A 12421-nucleotide genomic window follows, 5' to 3' on the forward strand; every position below is an offset into this window, starting at 1 on the left:
ATTCCATTAACGCGGTCGAACGTTCTTATTGGAATCTACGTAGCATATTCGACAGAGTTGTTCAGTACATCAACGGGTTTTCATTGGATTATAGTATTGCGGAATTGTCTCACTACGTGGCACTAGCGTATATGTAACACCCTTATACAGGCTTTATCTCGCGCTACTGATTATCTGGAAAGTTGCGTTCTTCGGGAAGGTTACTCAAATGACTACCACCTTCAAGATGGCATAGAAAATAGCGCAGAACCGACTCACTACGTGACGCTGGTGCATGTGTAATATTCTTATACAAGCTGTTTCTTGCGCTGCTGACTATCTAGAAGGTTTCGGTCTTCAGGATGGGTACTCAAATGACTGACACTTTCAAGGTTGTATGGAAAATAGCACAAAACTCACTCGCGGCGCGAATATGTAGTATTCTTATACAGGCTGTGTCTTGTGATGCTGAACGCTCGACGCTCAATTTAGTCTCTAGCAACATTTACTGTCTGCAAAAAATCTATCGTGCTAATCCACCAGCTATTAATGCTACTTTCTAAATTTCCAGAGAAATCCCACCAACCCACTTATTCAATTAGTCTCAGTCACGTTAACACATTTCCAGCTACATTCTTAATGATTCATGAACAATTATATTTTCATTTTTGTCACTATTTTTTTAATCGAAACTTGCAACAACTTAACAGGCATTTATGTCACACAGCATTAATAATGTGAAGTCAACGGCATACGTAATGCTACTTTTAGTAATTCAGCTCTCTCGTGTTGCGGTATATTTTTCATGTCCGTTGCAAGTTAAATGCGAGGAGTGAAAAAATTTTAAGGAATTTCATCGACTACCAACGTTGCATTTTGCAAAGAATTTTTGTAAGCGACCAGCATTGTGTTAAATAACGAGCAAATTATTAGCTAATTTTCCAACTAGTTAAATAGCCACTGTCACTTAAGCAACCTTACCTAGAAAAGCAACTTCATGTACATTACCAAAATCATGAGTTATGGCAAACACAAAAAATCACAAATACACTAGCGCCGTCCGTTGAGTCAATTCTGCATTAGTTTCCATACCACCTTGAAGGTGGCAGTCATTTGAGTAACCTTCCCGAAGACCGCAACTTTCTAGATAGTCAGCAACGCAAGATACAGCCTGTCCAAGCATAGCGCATATACACTAGCGCCACGTAGTGAGTTAGTTCTGCGCTATTTTTCATGCCATCGTGAAGGTGGCAATCATTTGAGCAACCTTCCCGAAGACCACAACTTTCTAGATAGTCAGCAGCGCAAGAATCAGCCTATACAAAAATATTACATATACGCTAGCGCCACGTAGTGAGGCTATTCCGAAATACTACATTTCAACGAAAAGCCCTCGATCTACTAAACAACTTTGTCGAAGACACCAACGTTCTATACGGCCAAGATCACGAGTTATTCCATGTTGGAACCAATTAAGTAAATTCCCATATGCTAAGTAGATTCCATTAACACGGTTTCCATTAACGCGGTCCCTATTAGCGTCCTTATTGGGGGTATTACTGTACAATGTTGTCCAAGGACTAGTGTTTAGTGCTTACTGGTTACTTGGCTGTGTCTCCTCCAGTGATAATATCCCAAGTAACCGCTAAGCACTGAATTAAGCTTGAAAGCTGCTCTATATTTGCAAGTTACATGCTGCCAGATATAATTCAGCTTTGTCAATGCATAGCAGCTTTAAAATGGCATTCTCAATGCTGAATTAAAATTTACTTGAAGTACTATGAAAAGCTGATTGGATGCTCTAAGCGAGCTTTATTACCATTACCGGCATCAAATGAGATCTCTTTGCGAACGTACTTGTGATAAAAAAAAATGCTTCCCTCTCTTTTTGTCTTACGAAAAATCCTGCACCGCCGATAGAATAAACATCAACACGAATCTATATGACATATGCATACGGATAATATGCAAGAAATATTTCGATACATGTATGCTATCACATAAAAATAAAATAAAAGGTAGGTAATTCTCCCAAAGCGCAACTTATGGAGGAAATGTGAAAAATAAAATCTTTCCCTCCATTCCTCCTTGATAAGCAAACCAAACATCCGAGTTAAGAATTTCGGTAATTTAAGTAGAGTTATTGGCAGCTGACTCGCAACTACCGTTTACAGATCAACTGGTAAAGGCGTTGTCCAACTCCTCCAAGCCGCGTAATCGAAAGATTGGCTGGCGGTTCAACTACGTAGAAACCGAACAAGAAAAACAACAAAAAAGCAACCTTGAAACGTCAACAAAGTTATATAAGGATAACAGAGAGGGAAGATAAAAAAGGATGTACATATATTTTTGCATTTTTTTATGTTTGACTTTTTACCGTTACGCAACAGGCGTTACGTTTTATGACATTTGTAAATCTCCAAGCACTAATGTAACCGGATATTTCTCCAAAACCGGCTTTCTGGTAGCGTTTTATAGGCATATTGAACTATGCTGCACCATATGGCGTGCAGCACAGGCTAATTAAAAGCTAGATTTCTGCTTCTTCAAGTGGTCACTAGTTACTTGGGATATCCAGCGGCTTTCGATTCCATCACAAACGGAGCTGATGGCAAATATCATAATTCGTGCAAAATTTATTGTGCCTCTTACCGTATTAAGAATTCCTCTCCACTGTATTCGATCCTGGGCTACTCGTCACCAATTCGTGGAGCGTCTCAATACACGTTGGCCGCCTTTGACCTGGTCAAGCCATTTAGCACGTTGGGTCCCTCTGTTCCTGCTACCGATGAGATTCTTGAAGAGAACGATTTTCAGTGTACAGGCGTCCGGCATCCTTGCGACACGGACGGCCCACTGGCACTGTAGTCTTCGTAGTTTGGCCAGGTGTACGATGGAAATCTCTCCAAGTAGCTCCTGCAACTTTAAGCGTCGACATACGCCCCTTGATCAAAGCGTCTTGCGGAGGGAAAAGTAGGTTCGATTTCCAGCATGAATGCGTCGTTGAATTTCTTTACTCGTATTATTGTCGGTGATGAGCAATGGGATCTATGAACTCATCAATCTTTTGCAGATCATCGCCGTCAATAGTAATTGTCGATGGGAGGCAAACGTTGTTTTCTCTGGAACCTTTTCCTACTTTATGTTTGGTTTTGGACACGTTGATTTGTACCCCAATCCTCCCAGTCTCTGTTTTTAGTCTGGCATAGATTGCCTCCGTTGTCCCAAGGTTTCTAGTGATGATATCGTGGTCCCCTGCGAAGGCTAGGAGTTGGCCACTTTTGCTGAAGAGCGTTTCGATAACCGCTCGGCGGATCACACCTTAAATAGTTATGTTGAAAAATATGCAGGACAGCCCATCCCCTTGCTGCGATACGAAAGGACTCGAGAGTGTCCTCGAACCACGCACGTAGCTCCTCACTCGCTCCAGGGTAGCTTTGAGCAGCCGCGTCAGTATGTCCGGAAAACTGTACTCGTGCATTATCTGCCATAGCTGTTCGTGTTCAACTGTATCGTATGCTGCTCTGAAATCTCCGAAAATAGGATACGTGGGCACGTAGTACTTCCGATATTTCTGAAGGATTTGTCAGAGAATGAAAATTTGATACATAGTAGCACGGGCCCCCATAAAGTCCACCTGATGCTGTCCTTCGAATTGACTTACTATTGGGGATAGACGACGCGACGCAACAAAATCTGACCACCATAGAGGTGGCGTTAATCAGCGTAATGCCGCGGTTATTACAGCAATCAAGCCGATCTCCCAATTTATAAATGGGACTAATCAAACCATCCATCCATTCCTCCGGTAGCTTTTCCCCCTCCAAACTTCTTGAAATTATCCAGTGAAGTACCGTTGCTAACGGGTCTTTGCCATTTTTATAGAGTTCTGCCGGGAGTCGGTCCTTGCTGGCGGTAGCTCTTCGAGATCAAGCAACTAGCTGTTATTGTTTGTAGGCACTCCTACGTTAACTGCTTCCACTTGTCAATCACCTCGTGCTCGTTTATGACCAGGTTTCTCTTCTCGTCCATATCAGGCTTCGGTGTATATCCAGATTGGTTCACCTTTTTGTAGAACTTGCGCGTCTCATTTGCTGCTCTATCCCTTCACGATCTATGTCTTCCTTCTGACGCTTTTACCTCCTCAGGATCGTGGTCATTTCATTCTGCGCTCGTCGATACTTAGACAAGTTCTTCCTCGTAGCAGTCCTTAGATAGTTTTTCCAAGCTCTTTTTTTCCTTTCTATCGCTGGTTCGTCAAACGAATTGTTTTGTTCACTCGAATTTTTTTTCCTCCTCGCTCAGCGGTTGCGTCCTCATTGACAGCACTGACCTCGTTATTTGCTTGTACTCAAACAAGCGGCTGCCAAGTCTACCGATAAATAAGAGTCAAGTCTTAGAAAGACTTTTAAGCCCAAGACTTTATTTTGCTACTGCCACTATATAATGATTCGAGTCAATATCCGATTCGATATATGAGAATATGGTCCAGTTGGTTCAATGATCGTTGGTCAAGTGAACTCCCGGTGGGTTTCTGGATGTTTTTGCGAGAAAGAATGTGCTTCTGATCACCAGGCCACGGGAAGCTGCAAAGTTGATTCATCGCTGGCCGTTATTGTTCGTGCCTGTGTGTAGACAATGGGGCCCGATCACCGGTCTACACATCGCTTCCAATCTGGGTGTTCAAATCTCTGATGACGATCTTGATATCCCGTGGCGAACAGCCGTTGTACGAAGCCTCCAGCTGTGTATAGCGTTCTACGGTTCCAGATACCAAGCATCCATTCACATTTCTTCATTCAGCCGACCGCTCCGAATCAGACGCCGTCATGAGTCGCTCGTAACCAACCGCCCACTTGGATGTGGAAGACTGATGAGTCTATTTCTTGATACTAAACCAAGCGTTCGCGTGATTGCCTGCTTTCCTGTCAGTAAACGACCTTAGTTTCCACCGGGGTTGGTTGCCCGATTTTCGCTAAGGTTGCTCGTATTCCGGCTGATACCACGAGAAGGTAAGGATAGGAGTTGCTGGATAAGAGGTTTCGGGCCACTCGACGAGCATGGATCCATGCAAGCAAAACGTAGCCAGTTGGACATTGGCATCGTCTTGATGATAGGCATAGAATTTCTGAAACCGCTATGAGCTAAAAATGATTGTTTGTCATTATTACTTACTTAATTGACCTAACGTCTTACGACAAGGCCTGCGCAGTATATTTTTTCTTCATCTATTTCGGTCCATGGCAACTGGTCTCCAGTTCCGCGGGCACCTAGTGTTCACCAGGCCAGGCACAAATTTTCCACATGATTGTGAGGAACGTGCTGCTCGAGCCAAAGATGCTGATACCTGGTAGTGCTCGCCCGATCTTGCTCTACAGTCTTGTCACCTCGCTCGCTGTTCCCATCTTCGTCTTGTTCCTACCGCATTCGATGCGAAAACCATTTTTGCAGGATAGTTGTCCGGCATTCTAGCAACATGTCCTGCCCAACATGTCTGATCATCTTTAACCACTTTCTGAATACTTGGTTCATCCTAGAGACGCGTGAGCTCGTGGTTCATTCTTCGCCATTATACACCGTTCCCTTGCACTCCGCCAAGGATGGTTCTTAGCGCCCGCCGGCCGAAAACTCCGAGTCCTCTTCTAGCAGTGTCCATTCTCCGTGCCCGTGGGGGACATTCGGTCTAATTAGCGTTTTGTACAGTGCACTTTGTACGGGAGCTCGGATTGTTCGACAGCAAATGTTTATGGAGTCCGTAGTAGGCCCTCACAGATCACAGGTTTAATCTCACAGGTTGTATAGTTGTCCACTGTTGCCAGTGAGCCAAGGCATACGAACTCGTCGACAACCTCCAACTCATCCCCGTCGATTGCCATGGTACTGCCCAAGCAGACCCTGTCACGCTCGGTCCCGCCGCCAGCATATACATCGTTTCATACGTATTTATCTTCAATCTAATCTTTTCTGCTTCGCGTTTTCGTCTGGTGTACTGATTTTCCACCACCTCAAATGTTCTGCAAACAGCATGCACGTCGTCAGCTTTATCTGCCTTAAATTGACTAAATTTATTGAAAATCCTGCCCCGCGTTTCGATCGTCACTCGTTTTATAACACCTTCAAGCGCAATGTTTAACAGCTGGCCGGAAAGATCATCTCCTTGTCGAAGTCCCCTGCGAGATTCGAATAGATCCGACAATCCACCCGAGATTCTCACACAGCACTGGATCCCATCCATCGTAGCCATGATAAGTCTAGTAAGCTTACCCGAAAAGCCGTTTTCATCCAAAATTTTCCATAGCTCTTATCGGTTTACGTTATCATATGCGGCTTTGAAATCGATGAACGAGTGATGCGTGGGGACTCGGAATTCGCGGCACTTCTGGAGGATTTGCCGCAGGGTGAAGATTTGGTCCGTTGTAGACCGAGCCTCCATGAAGCCGGCCTGATAACTTCCCACAAATCTATTGGCTGTTGGCGATAGTCGATGGAAGATAACTTGTTACTGCACTTTGTAGGCGGCATTCAGGATAGCGATCACTCGGTAGTTTTCAGAATCCAGCTTACCGCCTTTCTTGTAGATAGGGCAGATGACTCCGTCTTTCCATTCCTCCGGTATTCGTTCCGTATCCCAAATCTTGGCAATCAGTTGATGCAGACAGCCGGCCGACTTTTCCGGGCCCACTTTAATAAGTTCCGCTTCAATGCCATCCTTTCCCGCTGCTTTGTTGTTCTTGAGCCGCTGGATGGCTTCCTTAACTTCCCTTATCGATGGGGGTGGCATATCTTCGTTGCTTGCTACACCAATGTAGTCACTTCCTCCGCTATCATGGTCTTCCGCCTTCACGCCATCCAGATGTTCATTGTAGTGCTTCCACCTTTCAACCACCGCGCGGTCTTTATTCAAGATACCTCCATCTTTATCTCTGCACATTTCGGCCCGCGGCACATAGCCTTTGCGAGATTAGTTGACTCCTGCTGATCTCTGTAGTTACCTCTCCATACAATGACGTCTGGAAATGCTCCTCAACCTGGCTGCTACCGCCGTTTTGTCAGTAAGCAGGTTGCTGAAATTATCATTGCATATCCCAGGCATGGCAGAATTCCTGCACCTTACCGTTTTGTAGGAACTCCGTGTGTTGTTGCTGGCGAATCTCTTCTCTGCGCTAGCGAGCTCATGCTCCTCTCACTCGGGTTTTGTCTTTTGGATTATTTTTTCTGTGGCTCTAGTCTCTCTATACCTTTCGCTCGCTCTTCTCATCCATCACTCTCTGGCATTCGACATCAAACCAACTGTTACACTCCCTTCCACGCGTCGTACCTACCACTTCTCTAGCAGTTGTTTCAATGGCATTATGGAGGTCCTCCACAGCCCCCTTATATCTTCCCTTTTTTTCCTGCTGTTTTGCGACTCGTTGATCAAGCATTGTGGTATATTCCACTGTTACGTCATCTGCCGTCAACCACTGGATGTTGCAAAGTAGCGTTCTATCAATGGGATCCTTCGCTATGTTCGGCAACCTTGCGCGAATGTTATACTCGAAGAGATAGTGGTCAAAGTCGATATTTGGTCCCTGAAAAGATCGTTCATCGATGACATCCGAAGGTTATGACCGTCAATCAAGAGATGATCGATCTGAGAGCTAGAGTCACCATTTGGAAATTAAGTGCTACAGATGGGCTAAATTTATGAGCCACACACCGTTATCATTAGTCGACAAATTGAGGCTATGTCTTCCATTGACAAAACTTCCTTCGGGAGGGAGATCTGCGCATTTGCAGGTCCTTTCGAGCCTGTCGTAGAACTCGTGCAGCGGCCCCAAAACCCCGCGGCATAAGTCCCAGCTCGGGCCCGGTGAGATCGAATCTCGAGCGGACCCTGAATTTAGGTCAAAGCCAACCGGCGGGTGACCATATTTACATTCGTTTCATTTTAATTTGCTTGGAGGTTCTAGAAGGCAACAAGCAGTTCGAGCCCGCGAAAGAAAACACCAGTCTGCCTTGGCGTTGTGAAACAGTACGGTCGCTTGTCCCACTTCCACGCCCAAGCGCGCCTCAGTAGTATAAAATGCTGAGACCCCTTGAAAAATAAAAACTTCCGTCGTTGCACAACAACCATCGTCAGCGTCCATGCATGCGAAAGTGCGGGCATGGGCGCGCAAGGGTTGATGGCTCTGGAGACCGAGGATCTCTACCCTTTTCCTAGAGTTCTGAATTGAGAGACTGGCCATGGCAACTCAGTAGCTCGCGAGAACTTGTCATCATTAAACCAGCTGCACACGTTTCACGTAGTCAGTGAGTGTCGTTGGTTTAATGATGCTAGTTTTTGAGTGACACGGCCAGTCTCTCAATTCAGAACTCTACCTTTCCCGAGCACATCGCATGAACTCCCAAAAAAAGACGCTTGAACGACGGCGTGGGAAGGTATTAGGCCAAAGAAGGATGACACGTTCTCTGCGAGGGAGAACGTCTAGAGCGAAAAGACGTGGTGTGGAGAGAACCACCATGGTAAGGTAGTCTATAAATTAGTGTAAAATGGATAGAATAAAGACTTTTTGTTCGGTAACTCGCCTAGGTTATTGTCTTTTCGGGGATCGTCCCAGGTGGGAGTTGCTACATTCGTCCTTAGCATCATCCGATTTATCATTTGTCGGTGCATATACGTTGATTAGGCTGTAGTTAAAGGATTTGCTCTTAATTCTCAGCACACATATACAATCATCTACGGGCGTCCACCGGATTAGTCTTGCTTTTCCAACACTACGAAAGTGACTCCATGTTCTACTTTTCTACCGTAACAGTCGTGAATGTGGCCTTTGGCCAGAAGTGCCTGCAATATGCTCTAGTATACGGAACTCCTTCTCTCCGGAATTTGGTCATCGAACTTCCTAAATAGTAGCGACAGCCACTTCGAGTCGATGTAGCTCTCGAGCAAGCAAGTCAGCCATCTCAGGGATACCTTGCGGGATACAGAATTTCATATTCAGTCACTCACTCCGAGATAGACGCTGTTTGAACCGCCCACACCTGGGGAACACCCGCTCCAGACGGGGGGTACCTCCAGATGTACATGAAGCTTTTTCAAGTATAAGCATCTATCGTCAACGTTTAACTTAGGTCTTCGAGGAGCCGCTAGGTAGTGGTTTGAAAGAGCCAGAATTATATTTGACGCTCCTTCCCTCGGGAGCCCAAGTAACAATTTGGGTTTTATTACACTCTTATGATGGCATTTAAGACCAAAATTGGTCATAAAAACCAGCATACAGTACAATAAAACTCACATTGTTGCTTGAGAGGTAACTCTCTCCATTTCATACGTTTACTAAAGGGTGTCCCACATCAAAATGCATCACGGAAAAAACGCTGAAGAAAATCCTTTTCAAACTTTTAGATAATAAAATATAACCCATTAGTAAACTTTTGGCATATTTATTTTATTTCATTCAACTTCAATACCATAACCATATGCTCGCACCTTACGCTTAACTCCATTCATACGGCTCTGCACAACATCTGGCTGCAGCTTCTTCTGTACGGAAACCCACTTTTTCTTCATGTCTTCCTTCCTTTCACTACCTTCTTGGGATGCCTCCGTGATGCCTGCTTCATAATTGCCCAGTATTATTCGGTGGGCCTTAGTTCCGGTGCGTTAGGGATTCATGTTCTTGGGTATAAAAGTGACCCAGTTGGCTTCGTACCATTTCAGGACATTCTTGGAATAGTGGCACGAACCTTAGTCCAGCCAGAAGATCGTAGAGCTCTCGTATTACTTCAACAGAGGAAGCAGACGCTTCTGTAGACACCCCTTGAGGTAGATCTGCCCGTTTACAGTCCCAGTAGTCACGAACGGCGCAGTCCGTTTGCCACATGAGCAGATCGCTTGCCAAATCATGTATTTCTGGGCAAATTTTGAAAGCTTCTGCTTCCTTAGTTCCTTCGAAACATCAAACTTGTGCTGGGCGGTGCAGAACAGTAGCACCGGAAGCTGTCGGAAATCCGCCTTGACGCAAGTCTCATCATCCATGATGACACAATGAGGTTTCGTCAGCATCTATTCTCATTCCGCATTCTATTTTCAAGAGAAAATACCGAATGGGTAAGTTTCTAGAGCGTTTCTTCCATGATGCAATTTGATGCGGAACACCCTTTACGGTACCCAATTTTTCGGGATTGACTCCAGACAGTGGGCTTCAAATGGTGAGTTGACAACCTGGAAGGAGCGTCAAACACAGCTCTGGTCCTCACAAGCTCCCGCCTCACGCCTCCACGAGTCATATGATACCAAATGCGGCGTAGCCTGGGCAATGTAGACAATCTGACAATAGCGAAGTGAGGAGGTGCGACGCGAATACTGGCGCGGTAACCATAGCATGGCGGTAGAGGAAATGCTTCGTCAAACACGAGCGTCTGTCCACCAAGGAGGTGCGGCTCAAACAGCGTCTGTTCTCCATGTTAGGGGCGGCTGATTATTATACTCGTCCTTATGCCAGCAGGGACTCTAAACAGTGCTGTGCACGATGGTTCTCCGGCGAGACAGGGGGTTAGGGGCAGGCCCAACAAGCCGCCCTGGAAAACAAAAAGTTACCAACAACGAAGAAGAAAATAGGGATCGGAACAATCGGCGTCGACCCACGCGACGAAATAAGGACTACGATTGGAAACTCGGGATATGGAATTGCAAATCGCTCGGCTTCCCGGGTTGCGATAGGATAATATATGATGAATTACATCCCCGAAACTTCGAAGTCGTAGCACTGCAGGAACTTTGCTGGACAGGACAGAATGTATGGAAAAGCGGGCATCGAGCGGCTACTTTCTACCAGAGCTGTGGCACCACCAACGAGCTGGGAACCGGCTTTATAGTACTGGGAAAGATGCGCCAGCGTGTGATTGGTTGGCAACCGATCAACGCAAGGATGTGCAAGTTGAGGATTGAGGGCCGTTTCTTCAATTACAGTATCATCAATGTGCATTGCCCACACGAAGGGAGACCCGATGATGAGAAGGAGGCGTTCTATGCGCAGCTGGAGCAGGTGTATGATGGCTGTCCGCGACGGGACGTGAAAATCGTCATCGGTGACATGAACGCGCAGGTAGGACGGGAAGCTATATGTAGACCGGTAATCGGGCCAAACAGCCTGCATGCCGCAACGAACGACAACGGCCAACGATGCGTAAATTTTGCAGCCTCCCGCGGAATGGTAGTCCGAAGTACCTTCTTCCCCCGCAAAGATATCCACAAGGCCACCTGGAGATCACCAGACCAACGAATAGAAAACCAAATTGACCATATTCTAATCGACGGTAAATTCTTCTCTGATGTTATAAACGTTCGCACCTACCGCAGTGCGAATATAGATTCGGATCATTTCCTAGTTGCAGTTTGCATGCGCTCAAAACTCTCGACGGTGCATAACACGCGTCGAAGTCGTACGCCGCGACCCAACATCGAGCAGCTACGAGTCACCGGAGTTGCCCAGGAATACGCGCGGCAGCTGGAAGCAGCGCTACCAACGGAAGAGCAACTTGGCGCAGCAACTCTTGAAGATGGTTGGAAAGGCATTAAGACCACCATCGGTAGCACTGCACTAGCCGCACTAGGTACAATGAATCCGAACCGAAGAAACGATTAGTTCGACGGCGAATGCGAGCAATTAGTGCAAGAGAAGAATGCAGCACGTGCGAGGATGCTGCAACACCGTACGAGGGCGAATGTGGATCGATGTAAACAAGCACGGAACAGGCAAAACTCGGTCTTCCGGAGGAAAAAGCGCCAACAGGAAGATCGGGATCGCGAGGCGATGGAAGAACTGTACCGTGCTAACGATAAACGGAGGTTCTACGAGAAGTTAAACCGCTCGCGCAAAGGCCATGTGCCGCAGGCCGATATGTGTCGAGACTCAGACGGTAATCTTCTCACGAACGAACGTGAGGTGATCGAGAGGTGGAAGCAGTATTATGACGAGCACCTTAACAGCGATGTAGCTGAACATGGAGGTGACGATATGGCAATAGATCTTGGAGCACGTGCAGAAGACGACAGAATACCAGCCCCTGACCTCCAGGAGGTAGCAGAAGCGATCGGTCGGCTGAAGAACAATAAAGCGGCTGGGGCTGATCAGCTACCCGGCGCGCTGCTGAAATACGGTGGTGACGCACTGGCTAGAGCGCTGCACTGGGTCATTGTCAAGATTTGGGAGGATGAGCTACTACCGGAGGAGTGGACGGGAGGCATCGTGTGTCCGATCTACAAAAAGGGCGACAAGTTGGATTGTTGCAATTACCGCGCAATCACACTGTTGAACGCCGCCTACAAGGTACTCTCCCAACTTTTATGTCGTCGACTATCACCATTTGCAAAGGAGTTCGTGGGGCAATATCAAGCGGGATTCATGGGTGCCCGTGCCACCACGGACCAGATTTTCGCGCTTCGGCAAGTGTTGCA

The sequence above is a fragment of the Sabethes cyaneus genome, chromosome 1, assembly GCF_943734655.1.
Source record: "Sabethes cyaneus chromosome 1, idSabCyanKW18_F2, whole genome shotgun sequence".
NCBI lineage: Eukaryota > Metazoa > Arthropoda > Insecta > Diptera > Culicidae > Sabethes > Sabethes cyaneus.